Genomic DNA, 11067 nt, shown 5'->3' with positions numbered 1-11067 from the left:
CTAGTGAATACTTTTTTTTTTTTGAAACAGGGTTTGGCGCTGTCACCCAGGCTGGAGTGCAGTGGGGCAATCTTGGCTTACTGCATCCTCCCCATCCTGGGCTCAAGTGATCCTCCCACTGCAGCCTCCTGAGTAGCTGGGACTCCAGGCTCGTGCCACCATGCCTGGCTAATTTTATTTTGTATTTTTTATAGAGATGAGGTTTTGCCATGTTGCCCAGGCTGGCCTCAAACTGCTGAGCTCAAGTGATCCTTCCGCTTTGGCCTCTCAAAATACTGGGATTACAGGCATAAGCCACCGTTTCTGGCCCCTGAATACTTTTATTTTTAAATTTTATTTATTTATTTATTTATTTATTTGAGACACGGTCTTGCTTTGTCACCCAGGTTGGAGTGCAGTGGTGCAACCATGGCTCACTGCAGCCTTGACCTCCTGGGCTCAACCAATCCTCCCACCTCAACCTCCTGAGTAGCTGGGACTACAGGCATACACCACCAAGCCCAGCTAATGTTTGAATTTTTTGTTGAGACAGGGTCTCGCTGTATTTCTCAGGCTGGTCTCAAACTCCTGGACACAAGTGATCCTCCTGCTTTGGCCTCCGAACGTGTTGGGATTATAGGCATGAGCCATGGCCCCCAATCTGTGAATACTTTCAAATTGTGAATTTTATTTGACTCCTTATCTAAGCTATTTTCCTAGCAAGTGATTATATAATCAACATTTTAAAAGGCCCAAACACATAGAGACAATCAATGATGCAATTTTAATAACCTGAGAGCTCTTTTTCTCTCAGAAATTTACTACTTCATTAGGGTACCCAACATGTATTTAGAAATTGAAGTAAATAAACCAAGAGACAATGTCTTAAACAAAACAAAGAAAACATGAGATAGCATTTCAGAAAGAATACTTCACATAATGGAGGAACAAATTCTGGATCTAAACGTCCTGTGGTATTCCTGAAACTAAATGACCCCTGACAAATTTGAACACCAAACAAGTTGATAACAGGATGAAGATAATTAGGTCTTGAGAGCTTTCACAGTTGGCTTCAGCTTGACCATAGTCTTCTCTTGGGCAGTAGGGCTGTGTCCCACATTCCGAGGCTAATGTTTGGAAGGAAACTGTGACCTCCCATTTCAATCCACAGCAGGGTTTTCCAAAATGTTGCAGAAAGAAAATTGGTCACAGACTAACAGTTGGAGAGAAAAGTATGGTCAAAGGTGCAATTGATGGTGTTCTAGGAAGAAAACGCTATTTCCCTGGAGAGAAAGAATTGTGTGGAAATTATAGATATATGAGAAGTATCTTTCATAGATTGTGAAAATGCATAGAATCTACAAATCAAACAAGAACCAAGGTTCTTTACCCTGTTAACTTTTTAAAACCTTGTTTATCTTAAACATTGCAGCAAGGAAAGCCAGAGTACGTTTCAGTAAATAGTTAGGAAATGTTGATCTATTTAAATTAGAAATCAGTTTTGAAATGTTTGTGAAAACTTTGCAAAAATTCTTCAAATAAAAGTGCAGAACTGATTTTTACTTGTTAAAATGTTCATTTGAAAATAGTTTATCTAGATATTCCATGTTATTTTTTAAAATAATAATTACATTGAACACTTGATATCTATGGCATCCATGAAAATTGTGTCTTGCAAACCTCCTACTATGGGGAACACAGTTGATCGGGAGCCCCAGGGTCCGAGCTTTGAAATCCATCTTTGAGTTTGCACAACAGCTACACCACCCGTGAGCAGCTCCTCATCAGCTGTCTGAGTGTGGTGAAGATGCTACAGCTGATGTTTTTCTGACAGACAGGGGACTCCTTTCTCAGTTGACTTTGACTCAAGGACTCCCTGATGGCCTGCATAGCACTCCGAGACACTTTCTCTCAACCCTCTTCAGTGGCTTTCCTAGTCTTTCCCATCACTCTCTTTATTTTTTTTTTACATGAATATTATACCTAATAAAATCCTTGCCCATTTAGTCCTGTCTTGGCATCTGCTTCTTGGAAGATCTAGAATAACAGTATCTCGTTGGTAGCTTCTTCCCTCAGAATTATATTCTGATTGGAGGTTACAGTGGTTGAATTTGAGGCCCGGGAATAAAAATGCATTTTTTTTTTCCGTAAAAGAAAAAATCTACTATGAAACTGGAATCTGGACTACAGTGTTGGAAAGTTTAAAAATGTCTAACTGCTGACATGCCACTGGTATTTATTTAGTTTCTTTTTGTTTCCATTATCCTCTTACTTTGGATGATTTGGTCCTCTTTTTCATATTTATTTCTCTATCACCTAGTAACTGCACATTTTCCTTTCAAGATGTTTTACTTGAAATTGCATGAGTTAATAGTTATCTTAGGCCTTTAAAAAGTTTATGAAATGGAGGGAACATCCCCTGAAGAAATGAAACATAAATATAAATAACTGATTATGGCAAAGTCAAAGAACTTGATTTAAAAAGCATAGATATAAATATATTTAAAAATAAATAAGCATACAGATACAGCCTCATAATAGTTTTTTAAACTTTTAAAATTTAAATATTATTAACTTATTTTTAGAGATGGGGTCTTTCCATGTTGCCCAAGCTGTTCTCAAACTCCTGGGCTCAAGCAATCCTCTTGCCTTAACCTCCCAAATTGCTGGGATAAGTGTCAGCCACCGTGCCCAGCAAGTCTGATAATAATGTTAATGTCATATGAGGGATGGGTGTGGTAGCTAGCTCCTGTAATCCGAGCACTTTGGGACTCTGAGGTGGGAGGATCACTTGAGGTCAGGAGTTCAAGACCAGCCTGGCCAACATGGTGAAACCCTGTCTCTACCAAAAATACAAAAATTAGCTAGGTGTGGTGGTGTGTACCTGTAGTCCCAGCTACTCAGGAGGCTGAGGCGAGAGGATCCCCTGGGAGGCAGAGGTTGCAGTGATCTGAGATTGCACCACTGCATTACAGCGTGGATGACAGAGTGATACTCCCTCTCAATTAAAAAATATCTATCTATCTAGATATCTTTATCTATGGATATCTAAATATATCTATATATCATATGGGCTACAGACAATTAACAAACATTTATAGATTGAAGTCAGGTAGCATGATGCCTCCAGCTTTGTTCTTCTTGCCCAGGATTGTCTTGGCAATGTGGGCTCTTTTTTGGTTCCACATGAAGTTTACAGTAGTTTTTCCAATTCTGTGAAGAAAGTCAGTGGTAGCTTGATGGGGATAACATTGAATCTATAAATTACCTTGGGCAGTATGTCCATTTTCAGGATATTGATTCTTCCTATCCGTGAGCATGGAATATTTTTCCATTTGTTTGTGTTCTCTCTTATTTCCTTGAGCAGTGGTTTGCAGTTCTCCTTGAAGAGGTCCTTCACATCCCTTGTAAGTCGTATTCCTAGGTATTTTATTCTCTTTGTAGCAATTGTGAATGGGCGTTCACTCATGATTTGGCTCTCTGTTTGTCTGTTATTGGTGTATAGGAATGCTTGTGATTTTTGTACACTGATTTTGTATCCTGAGACTTTGCTGAAGTTGCTCATCAGCTTAAGGAAATTTTGGCTGAGACGACAGGATTTTCTAAATATACAATCATGTCATCTACAAACAGAGACAATTTGACTTCCTCTCTTCCTATCTGAATACCCTTCATTTCTTTCTCTTGCCTGATTGCCCTGGCCAGAACTTCCAATACTGTGTTAAATAGGAGTGGTGAGAGAGGGCATGGTTATCTTCTGCCAGTTTTCAAAGGGAATGCTTCTAGTTTTTGCCCATTCAGTATGATATTGGCTATGAGTTTGTCATAAATAGCTCTTATTATTTTGAGATAAGTTCCATCGATACCTAGTTTATTGAGAGTTTTTAGCATGAAGGGGTGTTGAATTTTGTCGAAGGCCTTTTCTGCATCTATTGAGATACTCATGTGGTTTTTGTCATTGGTTCTGTTTATGTGATGGATTATGTTTATTGATTTGTGTATGTTGAATCAGCCTTGCATCCCAGGGATGAAGCCCACTTGATCATGGTGGATAAGCTTTTTGATGTGCTGCTGGATTTAGTTTGCCAGTATTTTATTGAGGATTTTCGCATCAATGTTCATCAGGGATATTGGCCTGAAATTTTCTTTTTTTTTGTTGTGTCTCTGCCAGGTTTTGGTATCAGGATGATGCTAGCCTCATAAAATGAGTTAGGGAGGATTCTCTCTTTTTCTATTGTTTGGAATAGTTTCAGAAGGAATGGTACCAGCTCCTCTTTGTACTTCTGGTAGAATTCAGCTGTGAGTCCGTCTGGTCCTGGACTTTTTTCGGTTGGTAGGCTATTAATTGCTGCCTTAATTTCAGAACTTGTTATTGGTTTATTCAGTGATTCGACTTCTTCCTGGTTTAGACTTGGGAAGGTCTATGTGTCCAGGAATTTATCCATTTCTTCTAGATTTTCTAGTTTATTTGCATAGAGGTGTTTATAGTATTCTTTGATGGTAGTTTGCATTTCTGTGTGATCAGTGGTAATCTCCCCTATATCATTTTTTATTCCATCTATTCGATTCTTCCCTCTTTTCTTCTTTATTAGTCTGGCTAGCAGTCTATCTACTTTGTTGATCTTTTCAAAAAACTAGCTCCTGGATTCATTGATTTTTTGAGGGTTTTTTCATGTCTCTAATTCTTTCAGTTCTGCTCTGATCTTAGTTATTTCTTGTCTTTTGCTAGATTTTGAATTTGTTTGCTGTTGCTTCTCTAGTTCTTTTAATTTTAATGTTAAGGTATCAATTTTAGATCTTTCCTTCTTTCTCTTGTGGGCATTTAGTGCTATAAATTTTCCTTCAAACTGTACTACAAGGCTACAGTAACCAAAACAGCATAGTACCGGTACCAAAACGGATAAATAGACCAATGGAACCCAACAGAGGCCTCAGAAATAACACCACACATCTACAACCATCTGATCTTTGACAAACCTGACACAAACAAGCAATGAGTAAAAGATTGCCTATTTAATAAATGGTGTTGGGAAAACTGAATAGCCATATGCAGAAAACTGAACCTGGACCCCTTCCTTACACCTTATACAAAAATCAACTCAAGATGGATCAAAGACTTAAACGTAAGTCCTAGGACCATAAAAGTCCTAGAAGAAAACCTGGGCAATACCATTCAGGACATAGGCATGGGCAAAGACTTCATGTCTAAAACACCAAAAGCAATGGCAACAAAAACCAAAATTGACAAATGGAATCCAGTTAAACTAAAGAGCTTCTGCTCTTTAGAAACTATCTTCAGAGTGAACAGGCAACCTACAGTATGGGAGAAAATTTTTGTAATCTATCCATTGGACAAAGGGCTAATATCCAGAATCTATAAGGAACTGAAAGAAATTTAAAGAAAAAAAACAACCAACCACATCAAAAAGTGGGCAAAGGATACGAACAGACACTTCTCAAAAGAAGATATTTACGCAGCCAACAGACATGTGAAAAAATGGTCATCATCACTGGTCATCAGAGAAATGCAAATCAAAACCACAGTAAGATACCATCTGACACCAGTTAGAAGGGCAATCATTAAAAAGTCAGGAAACAACAGATGCTGGAGAGGATGTGGAGAAATAGGGATGCTTTTACATTGTTGGTGGGCATGTAAATTAGTTCAACCATTGTGGAAGAAAGTGTGGTGATTTCTCAAGGATCTAGAACTAGAAATACCATTTGACCTAGCAATCCCATTACTGGGTATATACCCAAAGGATTATAAATCCTTCTTCCATAAAGACACATTTACACATATGTTTACTGTGGCACCATTCACAATAGCAAAGACTTGGAACCAACCCAAATGTCCATCAATAGTAGACTGGATAAAGAAAATGTGGCACGTATACACTGTGGAATACTATGCTGCCATGAAAAAGGATGAGTTCATGTACTTTGTAGGGACATGGATGAAACTGGAAGCCATCACTTTCAGAAAACTAACACAGGAATAGAAAACAAAATAGCGCATGTTCTCACTCATAAGTGGGAGTTGAACAATGAGAACATATGGGCACAGGGAGGGGAACATCACAAACTGATGTCTGTCAGGGATTGGGAGGCTGGGGAGGGATAACATTAGGAGAAATACCTAACATAGGTGATGGGTTGATGGGTGCAGCAAACCACCATGGCACGTATATATCTATGTAATAAAACTGCACGTTCTGCTCATGTACCCCAGAACTTAAAGTATAATAAAAAAATGTATAGGGATCATTCTTTGTTTGGAATACTTGGGTGGACACAAAGATTCAGGTTTCCAAGAGGCTTACTACCTAGTTATGATTAGAGTTGACCACATGAAAGAAAAAGTCATAGAAGCCCAGGCTTGGAAGGGATCTGAAGGTTCAAGTCCAATCACCCTTGTGCTTGAGTATCCTTTTCCTCAGCAAGGCCAAGAGATGCCCAGGCTGCTTAAACAGCTCCAGTGACAGACAGTCTGCAATTTCCTAAACATAGTGTTCATCTCTAGATTTATCTTTGACTTTCAAAATTCCTCTTTGAGTGTGGTTGCTGAAGCCTATAATCCTAGCACTTTGGGAGGCTGAGGCAGGACGATCATTTGAGCCCAGGAGTTGGAGACTAGCCTGACCAATGTAGTGAGATCCTTTCTCAAAAAAAAAAAAAAATTTATCTCTGTAGTGAAATTTCACTCTTCAGTCCCAGTTCCATGACAGTAGAAGCCAGCCTCCATGACGGCTTCTCCAAATCCCCACCTCCTGGTAGCCACACCCCTGCGGAGTTTCCTCTCATATTAACAAGAGTTGCTCTGCGTGACCAATATCATGTGGCAAAAGTGATGGCATGCCACTTCTGAGATTGAGTTAGGAGAGACCGAAGCTTCTGTTTGCATGTTCTCCTGCTCATTTGCTCAGGCACACTCACACTCCTCACTGGCTGTGGGGGACGCCAGCTGTCATGCTGCAAGGACACTCAGGCAGCCTATTGAGAAGCCCACGTGGTGAGGAGTGGAAGCCTTCTGCCAACAGCCAACTGGGAACTGAGGCCTGCTGACAGTCACGTGCATGCACTTGGAAGGGGATTCAGTTCCTGTCAAGCCTTGTGATGACTATAGCCTCATCAGACAGCTTGGCTCCAACCTTCCTCCTGAAATCCTGAGCCAGATCTACCCTCTCAGATACTCAATCTTCAGAAAATGTGAGAAAACAAATGCTTGTTGTTTTAAAACTGTAAAATTTTGGGGAAATTTGTTATGCAGCAATAGATGACTAATGCAACACCTTGAAGCCATTTCTTTATTTATTTTTGAGACATTGTCTATATCAAAAGAAAAAAAAGACATTGTCTGTATCAAAAAAAAAAAAAAAAAGAAAAGAAAAAAAAATCAGCCAGGTGTAGTGATGTGCACCTGTAGTTCCAGGTACTCAGGAGGCTGAGGTGGGAAAATTGCTTGAACCCTGAGCCCGGAGGTCAATGCTGTGGTGAGCTGTGATCATATCATTGCACTCCAGCCTGGGTGACAGAAAGAGATATAGTCTGTAAAAAATAACAAATACAGAGTAAAAGAATTAAATGATTCCCAACAACCCTATGACATTTGTGTTACTATTATTTCAATTTCACAGATAAGAAAACTGAGACGACAGAGAGGTTAAATATCTTTCCTAAGGTCACAGAACTGGTAAGTGGTATACCAGGACTTGAACCTGGAAAGTCTCTTCTCAGAGCTGTCTCAGGAGGTTGCCATCAGGCTGCCGGCCAGAGCTGCAGTAGTCTCAAGGCTTGGCTGAGGTTGAGAATCAATTCCTAGGATGACGCCCATAGTTGTCAGCAAGCCTCAGTTCTTTGCTCTCTGTCAGCTGGAGACCTCCATTCCTCATCATAGGAACTTATTTTATCAGTGACTTTTTAAAATGAGATCATGCTCTGTAGGCTTTTTTTTTTTTTTTTTTTTTTTACACCTTGCAACATATTGTAACTGTTTTATCATGTAACTAAACATATTTCTAGCCATCATTTTTGAAGGTTTTGGATGCGAATTGCCAACTTGAAAAGGCAGAAATCCTTTAGGCAAATCAGCAAAACAGTGAAATACTCTATCACTTTATCTTTTTAAATTTATACACTAAAATAAGAAAACTTACTTTCCTGTTGTGCCTGGAGACTTCTTTGAGTCACTACTATAACAAAATGAAATTTGTGTTTTTACTGGACAGTAGAGATTTTTTTTCTATCACTTATTACTATATACTAATTTTTTTTTTGTAGTTTTAAGACAAAATTTATAAAACTTGAAAAAGCTAAATATTCTTTCTTTGGTACTAAATATAAAGATATGCAAGTTAACATGAATTATTCATTAGTGTAGTGACAGAAAAATACTCCCAGTAATTCAAAAATTATGACTGACTTGTCTGACTTATTCAAGTCCTGTTTTTGTAAGGTGTTGTGATAGTGCAAAATAGTTTGGCAGGGTGGCAGGAAAGCGCTCACCATCTCCGAGTTTCACACAAAGCCATCCTACTCAGAGGCTCGTTATTATTTGTTTATGGGAAGAAAACTGTGAGAGTAGCTTTGCATTGTTGGTTTCACACGTCATGGTGTATGTGAAATCGGCTTAAAAGAGCCCCATGCCAGTTGTCATTATAAACACAGATCCTACACCTTGGGGAAAAGGCAGCTGATAAGCTGTATGCCTTCAAACTGATGTTTAAGGCAGGAGATCACTTTAGAGAAAATTAATCCCAGTAGGGGGGATCTAAAGAGACATAAAACTTGAAAAGCAACAACATTGAAGCTATTTCAAGCAGAACTAATGTCTAAATGAAGCAAGTTCTTCATTTTACCTGTTAAAAACGAAGGTTCTATCTTTTTAGCTGTAAGGTAAAGGGGGTTATATTATTGTAGGGCTTCCCAGTGTATCACTTCCTTAGGGTATCCCTAGTTACTTGTTGTGTACTCTTTATGTTACTGAAGTATGATAAAAACTGATGACAGAATATCATGATTGTATTCTTTTCCATATTTTCCATCAATATTGTTCATCAAAGAAAGAAGTGAGTTTTGTCTAAATGTTAGTCTAAATCTGCAATGATTTTTTGATTTGGCATAGTTCCTTAAATCCTTGCAGTGGAATACTCTTTAGGGGTTGGATTATACTTTGTGAAGAATATCTCTCATAAACCAAGCCACTTAATTAAATCGCTGTATGAAATGTAAGTCAGAGAGTTATTCTAGGAAGCTGCTATAGTTTCAGAATCTCGATAGTCCAGGACACATTCTGAATTTAATTCTTTGTGTCTTCCTAATTCTTCTTTTTAAAAACTTCGTGTAGAGTAGAATCTGGCATCAGGTGACGGGAGCTATATATTACACATTATTAGGAAAGTTACAGTTGACTAGTAAGAATTTGTGACTTTTGAGAAATAAATGGCAGTTGAAGTATGATTTTTTTGTTGTTGTTAAAAAGGAGGTCCAATCTAATTACTCTTTATAATAGATACCATGTCACAGGACCATTTCCATTTATTAAGTTGCTTTAAGTGTCACAGGTAGCCACTTGTAAGCACTAAACACGTTGATATAAAAATAAAGCTTCATCTAAAGCTGGCCTTAAGTCTAAGTCTAGAGCTATTTTAACATTTTATTACTTTAATTAAGTTAAATATATAATTTAAAGAACTATGAAGAGTTAATTAATGGGTGAATAGCAAATGGTCCCAAACAATGCTTGCGTGGTCTCCATATAATCGAGCAATTGTACACAATAAAGAGAAATACATGCAGGAGAGTCTATGTATTTGGATATTTTTCTATACGTTACTTTATGAATTATTCTTTCTGAGACTAGTCATATTAAAAGGATATACTTATGACCATTTTAACATTTCAGAGCTTAGTGGAAGTCCTTGAAAGTAAAACTTTCAAGTGCACAGGTACTTACATTTTGTCTCCAGGCAAAGTATTTACATCAACAACACTTCTAGTTAATAGTTGGGGCTTTCCAAAAGAGAACTAATCAGTGGTTCTATTAATGTTTTCATTTTTAAAGGGCTTTAAAATCAGCGACTGTGTTTTCCAATTTTCAAGAAACACGGTTTAGGCTTAGCGGGAGGCTTGTGACAAAGCTTTCTCTGCTGTGCGGCCAGCCGCAGCCAGCACAGAAGAGGCTTCTGCAGCCTACTATGAAGGCCCTCATTGCTGGAAGAAGGCAGACAGGCAGAGGGACTGTGTCTGGTGTCTTCACTGCTGCCCAGGTTTAGGTTTTATAGTAGATGCTTCCTATATGCTGTGCGATCCTTATGCAAACAATCCTTACAACAGGCTCTCTGAGGAATGCATTTTGGTTTTTTCCTGAGCAGTACCTTAACATCTGACTTCAGTTTGTTCCCTTTGTTTCTGTCTTCCATTCTGTTTATACTATTAGGTTGATGCAAAAGTAATTGCAGCTTTTGCCTTTATTTATTTATTTATTTATTTATTTATTTATTTTTGACATGGAGTCTCGCTTTGTCACCCAGGCTGGAATGCAGTGACGGGATCTCAACTCACTGCAACCTTTGCCTCCCAGGTTCAAGCAGTTCTCCTTCCTCAGCCTCTCAAGTAGCTGGGTCTACAGGCACGCACCACCAGGTCTAGCCAGTGTTTGTATTTTTTGTAGAGATGGAATTTCACCATGTTGGTCAGGGTGGTCTAGATCTCCTGACCTCAGGTGATCCACCTGCCTCGGCCTCCCAAAGTGCTGGGATTACAGGTGTGAGCCACTATGCCTGGCCTTGCCTTTACTTTTAATGGCAAAAACACAATTGCTTTTGCTCCAGCCTAATAAATAGCCTATTCTGCAAATTAATTCAAAAGCTCAAGACATGTAAGAACGAGTTGTTTACCTGCTTAAAATAAACCTTGTTTCCTTGTTTCTTAGTAGTTGGAAAATTCTGAGGGTTCTTTAGGAAGAAAAGTCCATTATTTGGTAGTTATGCTCTCTTTGCAGGATGAACTAATTTTCTCTCAGCTATATGCAAGCCATATTTTAAATTTTCCATCAAAATATAGCTCTGGGAAAATTCATGACTACTT

This window comes from Macaca mulatta, chromosome 8, assembly GCF_049350105.2.
Source record: "Macaca mulatta isolate MMU2019108-1 chromosome 8, T2T-MMU8v2.0, whole genome shotgun sequence".
In the NCBI taxonomy this organism is placed as follows: domain Eukaryota; kingdom Metazoa; phylum Chordata; class Mammalia; order Primates; family Cercopithecidae; genus Macaca; species Macaca mulatta.
Note: the sequence above shows the minus strand (reverse complement) of the source record.